General features: G+C 47.4%; 1 protein-coding gene and 1 non-coding gene across 9 annotated transcripts in view; one reads left to right on the top strand and one right to left on the bottom strand.

Moving 5' to 3' along the window:
• Nucleotides 1-291: 291 nt before the first annotated feature.
• On the bottom strand, nt 292-364 carry TRNAA-AGC (transfer RNA alanine (anticodon AGC)). Its single transcript has one exon. It is a non-coding gene; the product is annotated as a tRNA-Ala (tRNA).
• A 501-nt stretch (nt 365-865) lies between these two features.
• PPP6R3 (protein phosphatase 6 regulatory subunit 3) overlaps nt 866-13192 on the top strand; it is a 123243-nt gene continuing 110916 nt past the window's right edge. For 6 of the 8 annotated variants that reach the window (XM_061161983.1, XM_061161973.1, XM_061161963.1 and 3 more), the window contains exon 1: nt 872-978. The gene's annotated coding sequence lies outside the window, so the exon portion shown is untranslated. Of the gene's footprint in view, nt 979-3433; nt 3576-13192 lie in introns of those variants that run through there. The other 2 variants (XM_061161922.1, XM_061161931.1) reach the window with 2 other exon arrangements.

The following is a 13192-nucleotide window of genomic DNA, read 5'->3' as shown; positions in this document are numbered from 1 at the left end:
AGTTTGACGTCCGGGACCCTCTGCTCCTGCGTACCCCGGCCGGCGGGGCACAGAGCGAGTGGTCACTAGATTTGAAGCAGCAGCTTCTGCATAAATTCTTCCGCAAGGCAAAAGGAAGAAAACACCCCCGCAATCCATCCAGTTTTCCTCCCTAGTAGGGGCGGGTTCACAGATAGGGATACCTAACACACCTTGTCCTCACATCTCCTGGTACAAACTCCACCTTTACGAGGCAAGTGACACTGACCGCCAACTTCCCCGCTCCCTCCCCAACTTTATAAAATTCAGCCATGGAGAATGCGGGCATCGATCCCGCTACCTCTCACATGCTAAGCGAGCGCTCTACCACTTGAGCTAATTCCCCAGCTTTCAGCGGACTTCCGCCAGGGAAACACATGGTGGCTCACGTCATCACCGGTTTCCCCCAAGCCCTCCGGCCTGCCTGCCTGCCTGCGGGTCTCGCTACCCCATTGGTTCTTGTACCTACTGCCATGATTGGCTTGGCTCACTTTAGTTTTAAAAAAGCATTGGCCATCCGATTGGTGGCCCCAGCCGTCCGTCAAGAGAAGGCCCTGCTGTTGCTATGGCGTAGTTGGGGGGAACCCAGCCAAGGTTTCCCTCGGTTTCTGATTTGTTGGCTCCAGACTCCGGGGTCCTAGAGGTTCCGGATCCGTCAAGTCCATGGGAAAAGAATGCGCCCCCTCGCCCTTGACGGACAGCGCCCGCGAGCCAATCGGAGTGGGGTCAAAGGGGCCGCAGGGTGATCCAATAGGCGGCAGGGGGCGGGAGAGGAAGGCCAATGAGCGCGGAGCCGGGGGCGGGGTCAGGGCCGTGATTGGCCGCGAGGCGCTCGGAGGGAGGGCGGGGGGAACTCAAGGCCTGCTTGATACGTCCGCCATTTTGGGCGCTTCGCTGATGGTGTCGGTGAGCGCGTTTCCCGCCTGAGCGCAACTAGCGGCGAGTCGCGGGCACCTCCAGGTAATGAGGGGGGGGGGGGGGGGGGGCGCGGCGGAGCGGGCTGCGGCGCGGGGTGCGCTGGGTGCGCGGCGCGCGGGCGGCGGCGGCGGCGGCGGCGGGGCCCCTCCGCCCGGTCTCGGCGGCGCGGGGAGGGAGCGTCCCGGCCCCCTCCCCTCCCCCCCGGAATTCGCCTCTCGGCCGCCGGGGAGGCGCGGCGCCCGGGCTCCCTGGCCCGTCCCCGCCCGCGCCTGTCAGCCGCCCGCTCGCCCACTGCGGGGGCCCCCGCCGAGTCGGGCCGCGGGCCGGGCGGCGGCGAACTTTGCGCCCGGGTTGACGGCCGCGGCCTGGCCCGGCGGGCGGGCGGGTGGAGGCCGGGCGCGCCCCTCACCCGGCCGGGCCCCGCTCCGCGCCGGCCGGCCCGCCCCGAGCGAGCACCACTCGCCGCCCGCGGGCCCCGGACAAGTTCTTTGGGCGCGGGCCCCGGAGCGTGTCAAGTTGAGGCGGCGGCGGCTCGCCGGAGACTCGCGAAGAGGCCATTGTTGGACTCGGTTCTCTGGGAAACAAGTTCTGTGGGTTTCTGCTCTTTAGCCGCAGAGTCAGCGGGATACGCCGGTGCCCGGCTCGGAGTGTTTAAAACCTCCTTCCGAGTGATTTTTTTTTTAAACTCCAGGGTTGCGACTCCAGCGCAGACGTGGTCGCGAAAGCCTCCCTGGCGAATATGCGCTAGGGTTGGGGGGGGGGGTGGTCCTTCTCTCGGCCGCAAGTACCTCCCTCTTAAAGAAGCCCTTTCCCCGCTCCCTTGGAGGGGTTTCCTGCGGTCCGGCTTGCTCTGACCACAACTTGGACTCTTGGTTGGAGGTGGACGGCATGAGTCCTTGGATGCACCTGTGTGTCTTGGCGTTTCACCCTCCGAGCTCCGAGTAATCTCTGTACTTAACCCATTTTCTCTGTGGGTCGGATCGAGCTTTTCTGTTTTGCTTTTCTGGGAGGGCGCTTGGGGGTTGTTGTCTCTTATCGTCGCAGCACTTGTGAATGTGGCTGTTTTGTTAACGTGGAATTGACTGCGATTTTGTCCTCAAGGTCACGTTGTAAGTAGGCAGCAAGTGGGAAAGAGGCTCTAGATATCCAGCCGCTGGAAAATCCACTTAAGGGGTGGTGTTGGAGCTTCCTTTGCTGTCGAGTTAGACGGCGTGGTTTCCAAATCTTGACTTCACCACTTTCTGGCGCTGTGACCTTGGGCAAGTCCCTCAACCTCTGCTTCTTCTGTAATACGGGAATAACAGTGTCTGCCTCAGAATTCTGTCGGGAGGAAATGAGTTAATATGTGTAAAGCAGCTAGAAACGGTGCCTGGCATGAGGAATCCGCTTAGCACTTAGTGGCTATTATTAATTTGGATTTGATTTTTAAATGTTTAGATATATTGGGAAGTCACGTGAGTGTCTAAGCCCTGGCTTTTGGTGACTGTCTTTAGAAAGCTCTGTGTTTTTGAGTCTTTCGGGCTGAGAGTCACCCAGGAGAGGGTGGCTGAGGATTGATTACTTTTACAGACGTTTTCTGGAGTCATTAGTGGTGATGTCTCAGACTGGCTTGTTGAAGAGATGGTTAAATAAAAGCCCACCAGGAGCTAACGTCAGATTCTGTTCCTCCTGTACTTTTGAATACCACTTATTGCGTGTGATTGGCCCCCAAATCAGTAGTAACTCCAGAATTTCTTAGTGTACTCCTGGGCTTTTATTGAGGTTTGAAAAGTTACAGTGTATTGAGATATTCTTCAGCGAAGATAGTTTGGGAAATAACTGTGGTCCTGGGTGGATGCTTTCAAAGTTATTTTGCATTTCAGTTATGTTTGATCAGAGAGTCTAGAATATTTAACAGAATGCCATCCACTCATGCGTCTACTCAGTCTATTGATTCCTGCCCTGTGCTCTTCTCCCTGCTGCTTGAAACCAGGCTTGTCCTTCCCCTGGAATTACCTGCTTGGGACCTGGCTTGCTTTGTTGCCCTGGGAAATGTTATTTTGATAGACTCCGTCTTAAGTAGAGATGAACATCTTGTTGGTGTAACTTACTGAAGAACAGGAAGAAGATTGTTTTAGATTAGAAAACTAGCTTTTGTGTAAAGTATAGCAGAACAAAACTTGCTGGTTTCAATTAACTGCCTGGCAATTTGAGAATCAGACCATAACTGGACAGAAAATGAATAGTGACGAAATTAAGGCCTGACAGGGTGAGGTTTGCTTAGTCTCTTTGAAATAAATTTTGGCACTGATGTGGTACAGAGATAATGTGCTTATTACAGATGAGACATCTTCCTTAAGACAGTATTTGTCAGGATTGGTATTTAGTTTGCTTCTTTGATAAACTTGTATCTGTGGTTTTATATTTTGGATATTTGAGAGGTAGCCTGAGTATATATTCATCTAAAATTTTACACTGCTTTCTTACTGATATAGAATCGTTAAGAATGGTAGTGGCAGTGAAGTTCTTGTAACCATCTGCTCAATTAAAACTCAGCACTGAGTTTATTTACGTACAAAGCACAAGAGGCTGCGGTTGGTTCTCATAAGTCAAGATCCGAGCCCTGGTGTGGCCGAGTGGAGTTGACCGCTTTTTCTTAGGTGAGCTGGATGGAAAAAATAGACCTGATCTCTTGGCTTTAGGAAGTTTTCTTATTTTTTTCCTTTCTTAAGGGAGCCTCAGATGACTGGGTTTTTATTTACTCTAGAGCAGAAGTTCTCAACTTGAGAGGGGTGGATTTTGCCCCCAAGAATCATCTGGTGATGTCTGGAGAAATAAATTTTGCTTGTCACATCTGTGGGGTTGGGCAGTGGCTTCTAGAGGGTAGAGACCAGGGATGCAGTGAGCACCCTGTGATGCACAAGATGGCGACCTCTCCCTCAACAGAGCGTCAGCCAGCCCGGACGGCAGTAGTGCTGAGGTCAGAAAGCCTGCTGCAGACAGGTGCTGGTCTGACCTGCTTTGGGATCATTTGGAATACTTTTCAAGACCGTGGGTGATGGACCCCACTTCTGTAAATGTGTGGTGAGAGTGAGAATGTTTTTAAAAGCTCCTAAGTAATACTGATGTGCAACCAGGTTTTGGAACCACTAGACCACAGATTTTAGGACCTACGTGTGGGTCAAGGAATTCTGTTATCTGTGAGCTCTGTCTATACCTCGATTCTACTTGGACATGACTTAGTAATGGGGAAAGATGGTATACATACATTATTTTCAGGTGCCTGAAGACTGAACTTTAAAAACTTTTTTTTAATTTTATAAAGTAATTGAGAAACTTTTTTTTTCTCTGTTGCTTCATGAGAATCCATGAACATACTGTGTTGAAACTTACCACTCTCAGATGTTCAGGGCTCTTAATGGCTATGCTAAATAGCCTTATTCTGCGGTGATTTTTGAGTTTTGTCTTTTTTTGCCCTCATCCTGTCAGTCAGCTGTCAATTCTGTTTTTAGATGCCAGCTTCATTATTACTATTATTTTAATGAAGGCCTGTTTTCAGAGAGTTAGCCCTGGATTGATTTGCCAGCTCTGCCCTTGGCAAGGCAAGAGAGAGGCAGATTGTATGCTTATCTTTTAACACGGTGACCCTTGCTTGCTCCCATAAGGGGCTTGCCTAAGCCCTGGACTCTGACCGGAGTGGGCGAGTGTTCTTGCCTCTGGGGAGATGAAGTGCAGTGAAAGAGAAATCCTTTTCTCTCACATCCTTAGAAGACGGACGATCCTAGTGTATTGAGTGGGAAGAATGTTACTATAAAACTACAGATTTTTGCCAACTGAATGTTAAAGTCTGGATGTATGAAAGGGAGATCCGGGAGATCTAATCCTTCGTCCTGAAGTTTGGTCCATGGCTATGCATCGGTGAGTTAGCAGAGGCGGACACGACTGAGCGACTTTCACTGAGATGCTGAGAATGACAGGTGACCACTCCGCTGTCTGTTTCTTCTGTGTGAGTAGTCGCTCAGTTGTGTCTGACCCTTTGAGACCCCGTGGACTGTAGCCTGCCAGGTTTCCCTGTCCATGGGATTCTCCAGGCAAGACTACTGGAGTGGGTTGCCATTTTCTTCTCCAGGGGATCGTCCTGACCCAGGATCGAACCCACATCTCCTGCATTGGCAGGCAGGTTCATTATCAGTGAGCCACCAGTGAAGCCCCTAAACTGGAGGTTGTTTCTGTCTTGCATGTATATTCATTTGTGTTGTTTTTAATTTGCACATAAGAGATATCATACAGTATCACACAAGTCTCCTCCACTCCTGGCTGCCCTAAACCCAGTGCAGTGCTGTGGCATGGAGGTGGTGGGAACAGAGCATTGCCAGGTAGATAATGGGATCCTTCACAGGAAAGCCATGAATGTTGCTATCTAGTCTTCATTTATTTGATCAGCAAATATATTGAATCCTTGCTCTGTCAGGAACAGTATTAGGGGTTCACTCATGAACAGGCACTTAAGGACTTTTAGTCTTAGGGGGGAGGTAGCACCGACAAGAGATGTCCTTTGCACTGAGGCCAGATAACTCATCTTGTGAACTGAGTAATATGGTGTAAGTAAGCAGAATTTTAGTGAGAGGCCCTAAAGGCTTCAGAGGAAAGAGCTTGTAATTGTTGGTTCGGTGGTTTGAGATTGCCAGAAGTCTGTTGCCAAAGAATGAAGTAGTTACACCTTTGTTTCTCATAGATATTAAATAGTTAACTTCCACTTCCCTCCTTGGTTTGGTTTGTCTTAAACAGCAATGCTATTATTCTTCCTGTGCTGGTAAAGCTGTTTTGTAATGACAAATAGGATTGACCTGTGTTGTCTTTTGCTCCATAGATGTTGGCTGTCACTTGATCAAACTTGAAAAGCTCACTTTCCCTACTGATCAGAGGCTTGGTGTAGATTCATGCTAAACGTCTTGATTGTCCTTGAAATCCACGGTGCTTCCAGTGGGAATGGGTTTTTTCCCCTGCTGCAGTCTGGATTGAGATGACTGGAGATTTGTTTTTGTGGCCTTTTGACTTTGGCTTAGATTTAGTTGCCGCGGAAACCCCCTTTCTTCCCCCCTCCCCCTTTATTTTTCTTTACTGGGAGGAGAGAAAGTTACTATTTGGATCAATCCCCAGTTTGTTTCACGTTTTGGATGTTTATGAACTGACATCTGGTTATCAGGTAGATTGGCTAGATGGTAAAGAAGCAAGTGAAAGGGAACCTTGGCAGTACTTGAAAGGCTTCCTACCTTAACTGGGACATTTTTGTGTCACAGACTCACGAAGATCTGAGTAGAGGCGGTTTACTACTTCTCACTTCTGCTGGCTAGTGTTGACCTGTTTTATTAAGTATTAGTGAAGACTCCACAGTTGACTGATTTTATATAAATAAATTTGAATAGATTATGAACATCTTTCCTGATACAAAGAGACTCTTATTTTGTACTTCTCAGCAACTCTGGAGAAAGCTAGGGTATTGTTAGTTCCAAAATTTCTTGCAGAGGGAGTGTGTATTGATTTGGAATGGTTTGTGTGCCCCAGAGGCTGACTGCCATGAAATCTGGGGGCCCAAAGGAAAGATGAATGAGAATTTTTTTTTTGAAGCAGTAGGAAGCAGCACTAAAAAGGTTGCAGAAAAGTAAAAACTGCAGAAATAAAAGTATGACTGAATGTTGAGTCAGACTTGGAGAAAGCTGTGTGGATTGCTCATGAGAGCCTGAAGTTCCCTGTCCTTGTGTGTAAATCTAAACAATATTGCCGATGTGAACAATAATGCAGTGTGTCAGAGACACTGGTGAGAAGGGGAGCTTGCCTGAGAATGCCTGGCCCCCTGGGACCCTGAACCGGGCAAGTGGGGCACGAGTTGTACTGGCCACTAAGGCACATTCCGGGGTGGCCCGCAGTATCCACTGAGGCTTGGTCAGGAGACACTGGCTGGATCTTGGTGAAGCCTGGGCTTTCATTCTCCCGACGGGGCAGTAGTGGGAGGAACATTGACAAGTATTGACTCCGGTGGCTGTTTGGGGCTTCCTTTCATGAGAATCATGGTTTTGGAGGTCATTGATATTAGAGAAAAATTTAGGTCATGCTGGAGAAAGGGCCTGTAGGCAGCAGAGAAATCTCAGTGAGGCCTTAGGGTTTTGGTGGCCCCACTAGACCATAATTTTAAGTGTCAGTTGTTTCAGTAGTAACATAGCTGGAACTCACAGAGTTAAGAATAAATACAACATTGTAATCAATCAGCTGTACTCCAATAAAAATTAAAAAATAAAGAATAAATGTTTAACTTCTGAATTGGTGTTTTGTCTGTTTTTGTCATTGTCATAGATGAGGGGTAGTGCCTCCTAGTTTACTTTTGTCGACAGAGATACACAGGGTTTCTGTTGCCTCTGGGCAGTGGGCAGTTCACGTCTGCCTTAGCTGCCTTCCAGTGAGACCCAGTCCCGCCTGATTAAGCAACACTTTTTGAATCACTCCCCCCCTTCCACTGTGGACCTTGTGTCCTCGATTTATTATTATACTTGTAGACGATACAGCAGCTGTGCATTTGGCACCTACCATAGGCATAGTATATTAAACTAAGGGAGTTTTCACAGATTGATACCTGTTCTCTGCTCTCGGTCAGAGTATCTTGTGGAGGGCAAGAGTGCAAAGGATCTAAAAAAGCTGACTTTGAGTTCTGGCTCCCCGTCTTCCAGCTGTGTAATCATAATATTAGGTGACATCTCTGTTCCTTGGTTTCCTTATCTGTGAAATGAATATTAAATGTAAACTAATTAGTACAGTGCCTAGCACACAGTAATATTTGTTTGGGTATTATTACTGTTATTATTATTACTAGTCTTCTTCCTAGTAACAGTAGAAATAAGGTCAGAAATGACTAATAGAAGTTGCAGTGAAACGCCCTGAAGAAATGGAGCGGAGTAGTATGGTAGAAGGCCTTGGAGATCTAACTAGCTGCTCTGGGGAAGTATAGGGTGATGGTGAAGTGGGTCAGGGCAGGTTATAGAGTTAGGTGGTGGTGGTGTCCCCCCACTCCCCAAATTTGGATTATTTTATATAGATTTTGCTCACTAAAATGTGACTTTTTTTTTTTTGCTGTGTTGAGAGTAGACATCATAAATTTGAAGTTTTGCTGAGTCGGACACAACTAAGCACGCAGGCACGTTCTGAAATATTCATCTTTAAAATCTCTTTCTGGTGCTTGAAGACAGTATAAAAAACTTTGCTTTGGAGTCCCTCATGTTATATAGAGCCATATGTTTTCAATGTTCTGTGCTGTGAGATAATCACACATGTTTTGAAGGATCAATTTTTTTTTTTTCCTTTTGTTTTTTGAACTTTTATTTATTTATGTGCTCAGCTGTGTGTCATGTGGGATCCTAGTTTCTCAGCCAGGGATCAGACCCGAGCCTCCTGCAGTGGAACTGTGGAGTCTTAATCACTGGACTGCCAGGGCTGTCCTTGAAGGATTGGTGATTGGCTCTTTTAAATGTTGTTCTTAATTTGTTTACAAATTTCACATTATAACAACTGTGTTCTGTAAAGGGCCAGTGAATGAACACGTTAGGCTCTGTGGGCTCCGTGGGCTCTGTAACCACTCAGTTCTGCCGATGTGGTGTGAAAGCAGCCGTAGTCAACACGTGAACAAATGAAGCTTCTAAGAGAATTGTATTCTTCTGGTAGAATTTTATTTACAAAAAGAGGTGGTGGGCTGGATTTGACCTGTCTTGTTCTAACCTATTTTTTTATTTTAATTTTTAATGGACTCATACGTCCCAAGAGTCTCTGTTGGCCTGTGTACAGATATTAAATGTTCAGACCACCAGTTTCAGTGACAGAACGTTGCCATTACCTCTGGCTTCCTGTATGACACCCCCGCCCCTCATCCCTCCTCCTCCTCACCTCCCTTAAGCAGGGCTGCCCCGCATGTGTCATTTTGTTGATTTACTTTATGGTGTTAGCACCTGTGAATGTATCCTTTTATCCTTACATAAAGTAATTTAGTTTTTGCCTGTCTTTATATAAATTGAATCATTTTGTTGTATAACTCACCCCCTCTCCTCTTTCTGTTTTTTGAGATTCATTTGTATGTTTGAGTACTTATGTCTTAGGCAGTAAGACATATGTTGTGATGCTGACTATATTAGTAGTGAGCCAAAAAGACATTGTCCCTGTTCTCTGGAAGTTACATTTTAGTGGAGAAAGACGGTTAACAGGTGAGTCAGAGATGCAGCTGTCATGAGTGATACAGCTGGGAGCAAAGTCAGCCGGGAGTGGCTGGGTGGGGTCTGTTTGCAGATTGAATAAGGTGGTCAGGATGGGCCTTCCTGAGACCTCTGAACATCAGCAGGTGAGGGAGGGAGCCACGTGGCTCCAGGTGGGGGTGAGGTCGGGGGAGTCTGACAGGCAGAGTCCAGTGTGCGTGCGCTGCTAAGAAGGGTTGTACCTGGTGTGTTAGGGAGACAGCAGAGAGGCCAGCCTGGCGGGGGGGAGGACGGCAGGGGAGGAGGTCAGAGGGCGTGGGGTGGGAGCCATTCTTGCAGGCCCGGGTTAGGATTTTGCCTCTTTCTCTGAATGAGATGGGAAGTCATGGAAGTGTTTGAGTAGTGGTGTGACATGAGATCTGATACATGTTTTTAAAAGGTCCCCCTGAAACTGTGTTAAGAATAGCTGTCCCTCTGGTGCCGAGGACCCCCCAGAACGATGATGGCAGCTTGGACTGAAGGGGCACAGGGGTGGCAGTGAGAGGCGGAGGGATGCCGGATGCATGTGGACGGTAGAGCCGACAGGATTTGCTGACAGATTGGACGTGGCTGAGAGAGCAGGGTGAAGGTGCTCCCTACCGACCAGAGGTTCCTGCTCCTGGTGCAGGTTGTGGAAGTAAGGTCGAGTTGGGGTCAGACCCGCTGCTCTTGTGAAACTCCAGAGAGCTGCCGGGAGCCACGTGGGATGAAGGTGTTTGGAGTGGAGGGGAGAGGTCTGGCTGAAGACAGACGTGAGAGCGTTTAGTGTCCTCTGACACCGAGAAGTCCTTGATGCTGACTGAGTGCAGGATGGGGGCCGAGGCAGCCAGGAAAAGGGGGCCGGGCAGTTTCTGGGGTGGAGGAGGAGCGGGGGCCTTGAGTCTTTGACGTCAGGGGAGGTGTCTTCAATGGGGAGGGAGTGAGAACCCCCGCGCAGTGCTCCTGCCGTGCCCTCCAGTGGCACGAAGGCCCGGGCTTGTCCTGCGGCTTCGCTGGCACATGAGTCATCGATGGTCTTGACGGGAGCAGTCCCCACATGGTGGTGGGGAGAGCCTGGGAGGGAGGCTTCCTGAGGGCTTGAGAGCAGAGGGAAGCCCGTCCGTGGGCACTTGCCACAGCGCTGAGGGGAGAGTTGGGACCCTGAGAGGGCTTTGTGGAGATGGCGAAGTCACAGTGATTGTACTGTTGGGAAATGATACCTGTGCAGAATGCACACCCTGATGACTTGCATTTGCTGGGAAGGAGACAGGGAATGGACCCACGGGGAGCGTCCACCAGCTCTTGCTTGGTGAGAGGACGGGGAGCAGACTTGGGGAGCTAGTATGGTGGGAGCAGGACTGTTTTCTTTTTCTTTTTTAATTAATTTGATTTGTTTTGGCCGTTCTGGGTCACTGTCGCTGCTCGGACTTTTCTCTAGTTGGGGCGAGGGGGTTCTATTCTTTGGAGTACACAGGCTTCTCGTTGCAGAGCCCAGGCTCTCGCACTTGCGGGCCTAGTAGTTGGGGTTCACAGACTCAGTAGTTGTGGCGCACAGGCTGAGTTGATCTTCCTGGACTGGGGAGCGAACCTGTCTCCTGTGATGGCACATAGATCCTTTACTACTGAGCCACCAGGGAAGCCCAGGACAGTTTTCTTCTCGGTGAAACAAGAAGTTATCAGTCAGTGAAAATGAGGGTGAGTAGGGGCGGGTTGTCTGTGAGGAGAGACAAAGTGCGGAGTATCTATGGAAAGAAAGAATGTGAGTGGATCTGCAGTGTGGAATGGGCTCCTCGGGGAAGCCGTCCTAGTTTAAAGTGGAAAAAAGCAGTTGTGTTCTTTTTCCTGGGAGTAGAGTAGGCAGTGTTGCAGTTGTGGTTTCTGCGTGCAAGAGTGATGGAGCGAGAGCAGGTCCCTACCCTACCGTTTGTAGAGTGGAGAGCCAGTGGGCGTCTGCTGTATGGTGCGGGGGCTCAGCTCGGTGCTCGGTGATCTAGACAAGTGGGATCCTGGGTGGGTGGGCAGGGGGAGGTCTGAGAGGGAGGGCTGTATGTGTCCATATAGCTGAGTCACCTTATACAGCGAGCAGAAGTTAACACAGCGTTGTAAAGCATCTATACTCCAGTTGAAAAAAAGAAGGTAAAGGGGGAGTTTATAATGGTGAGGCCTGGATTTGAAACTGGGAAAGGAAGGAAGTGAGGCCCTGCAGATAATGAGTTTTGGCTACATTGATGAGTTTAGTTGCTAAGTTGTATCAGACTCTTTCCTGACCCCATGGGGGACTGTAGCCTTCCAGGCTACTCTGTCCATGGGATTGCCCAGGCAGGACTACTGGAATAGGTTGCTATTTCCTTCTCCAGGGGATCTTTCCGACAGGGATCAAACCTACGTCTCCCGCATTGGCAGGTAGATTCTTTACCACTGAGCCACCTGGGAAACCCACATTGATGTGTGTAATTGTAGTTTATTCCTTTTCGCTTCTGTGTTCTTTTTCAGGCTGAATATATTTGATTTTATTCTTTGTCCTATCCTTATGGGATAGGATTGTTTCCAGTACAGAACAGTGAGGTTTTGGAGAAGTGCAAAAAACATTTCTGCAAGATATAAAGCCTGGAGAGACTTAGAATTGCAGGGTAGTGGGACCTGTACAGTTTTAACTTTAGTTAAAAGTAATTGAACTTTAGTTAGAAGTACCCTCCTGCCAGCACTGTTGTTCTACATCTTTGCCAGCTCTTGGTATTGTCAGACTTTTTTATATTTGTCAAATTGGTGGTTATGACCTTACATCTCCATCAATTACTAGTTTTATTGAGATGTAATTACATGTTACAGTTTACCCATTTAAAGGGTACAATCAAATAGGTTTTAGTATGTTCAGAGAATTGTGTAATGATCACCACAATCTAATGTTTAGAACATTTCATCATCCTAAAAAGAACCCTTGTACTTGTTAGCAGTGACTCTATTTCCACCCAACCTCTGGGCAGCCACTAATGGACTTTCTTATGCATTTGCCGATTCTGGACATTTCATGTAAATGGAATCATACAATATGTGGTCTTTGGTGACTTGCTTCTTTTGCTCAGCATGTTTTCAAGGTTTATCCTTGTTGTAGCATATTTTGGTATTAGCGCTTCGTTGCGTTTGAGCGCGTGGACATACCGCCTGTTATTTATCCATTCACAAGTTGGTGGATGTCTGGGTTGTTTCCACTTTCTGGCTGTTAACCAACCATACTGCTGTGAGTGAGTGCCTATAAGTCTTTGGAGGGACTTAGGTATTTATTTCTCTTGGTGTGTACTTAGGAGTGGAATTGTTGGGTAATGTTCCTGTGTTTTAAAATTTTGAAGAACTACCAAACTGTTTTCCAAAGTGACTGTACCATATTACATCTCACCAACACCATACCGGGGTTCTAATTTCTCCACATCCTCGCTAATATATATTTTTCCATTAAAAAAAATTATAGCCATGTTAGTGGGTGTGAAGTGTGGTGTATCACTGTGGTTTTCCCTTTCCTGAATGACTAATATTGTTGAGCATCTAGTCATGTATGTATTGGCTGTGTATCTTCTTTAGAGGAAAGTCTATTCAAGTAGTTCTTTGCCCACTTTTATTTATCACTGCATGGTTTTAATGTTCTTTTTTCAAATTACTAATGAAGTAGAGCATCTTTTTTGGGCTATTTAGATTTCTACTTTTGTGAAATAGCTGTTATGTCTTTCTGTTTTTTTCCTGTTTGTCTTAATTTTTCCTCTTGAGTTTGATTTTTCTTATTTGTAGGAATTCTTATATATTCTGATTCTTATTATTTTTGTGACAAATACCTTTTCCCAATTTGTGACCGTTTTACTGTGTTTATGGGATTTTTTAAAAAGTGTTTATTGAAAGCATGTAATAAAAGGACAAAAATGGATTTTAGTATTTTCCGATTCTTTTCTTCTGTCTTCATACTACCCAGGTAGAAGAGGAAATAGATTTTTTGGTTTATAGGTAGTTGTCTTTTTAAAAGTTTTATATTCTTTTCTTTC

The sequence above is a fragment of the Dama dama genome, chromosome 2 (genome assembly GCF_033118175.1).
Source record: "Dama dama isolate Ldn47 chromosome 2, ASM3311817v1, whole genome shotgun sequence".
Taxonomy (NCBI): domain Eukaryota; kingdom Metazoa; phylum Chordata; class Mammalia; order Artiodactyla; family Cervidae; genus Dama; species Dama dama.
This window is presented reverse-complemented; position numbering and strand designations above follow the sequence as displayed.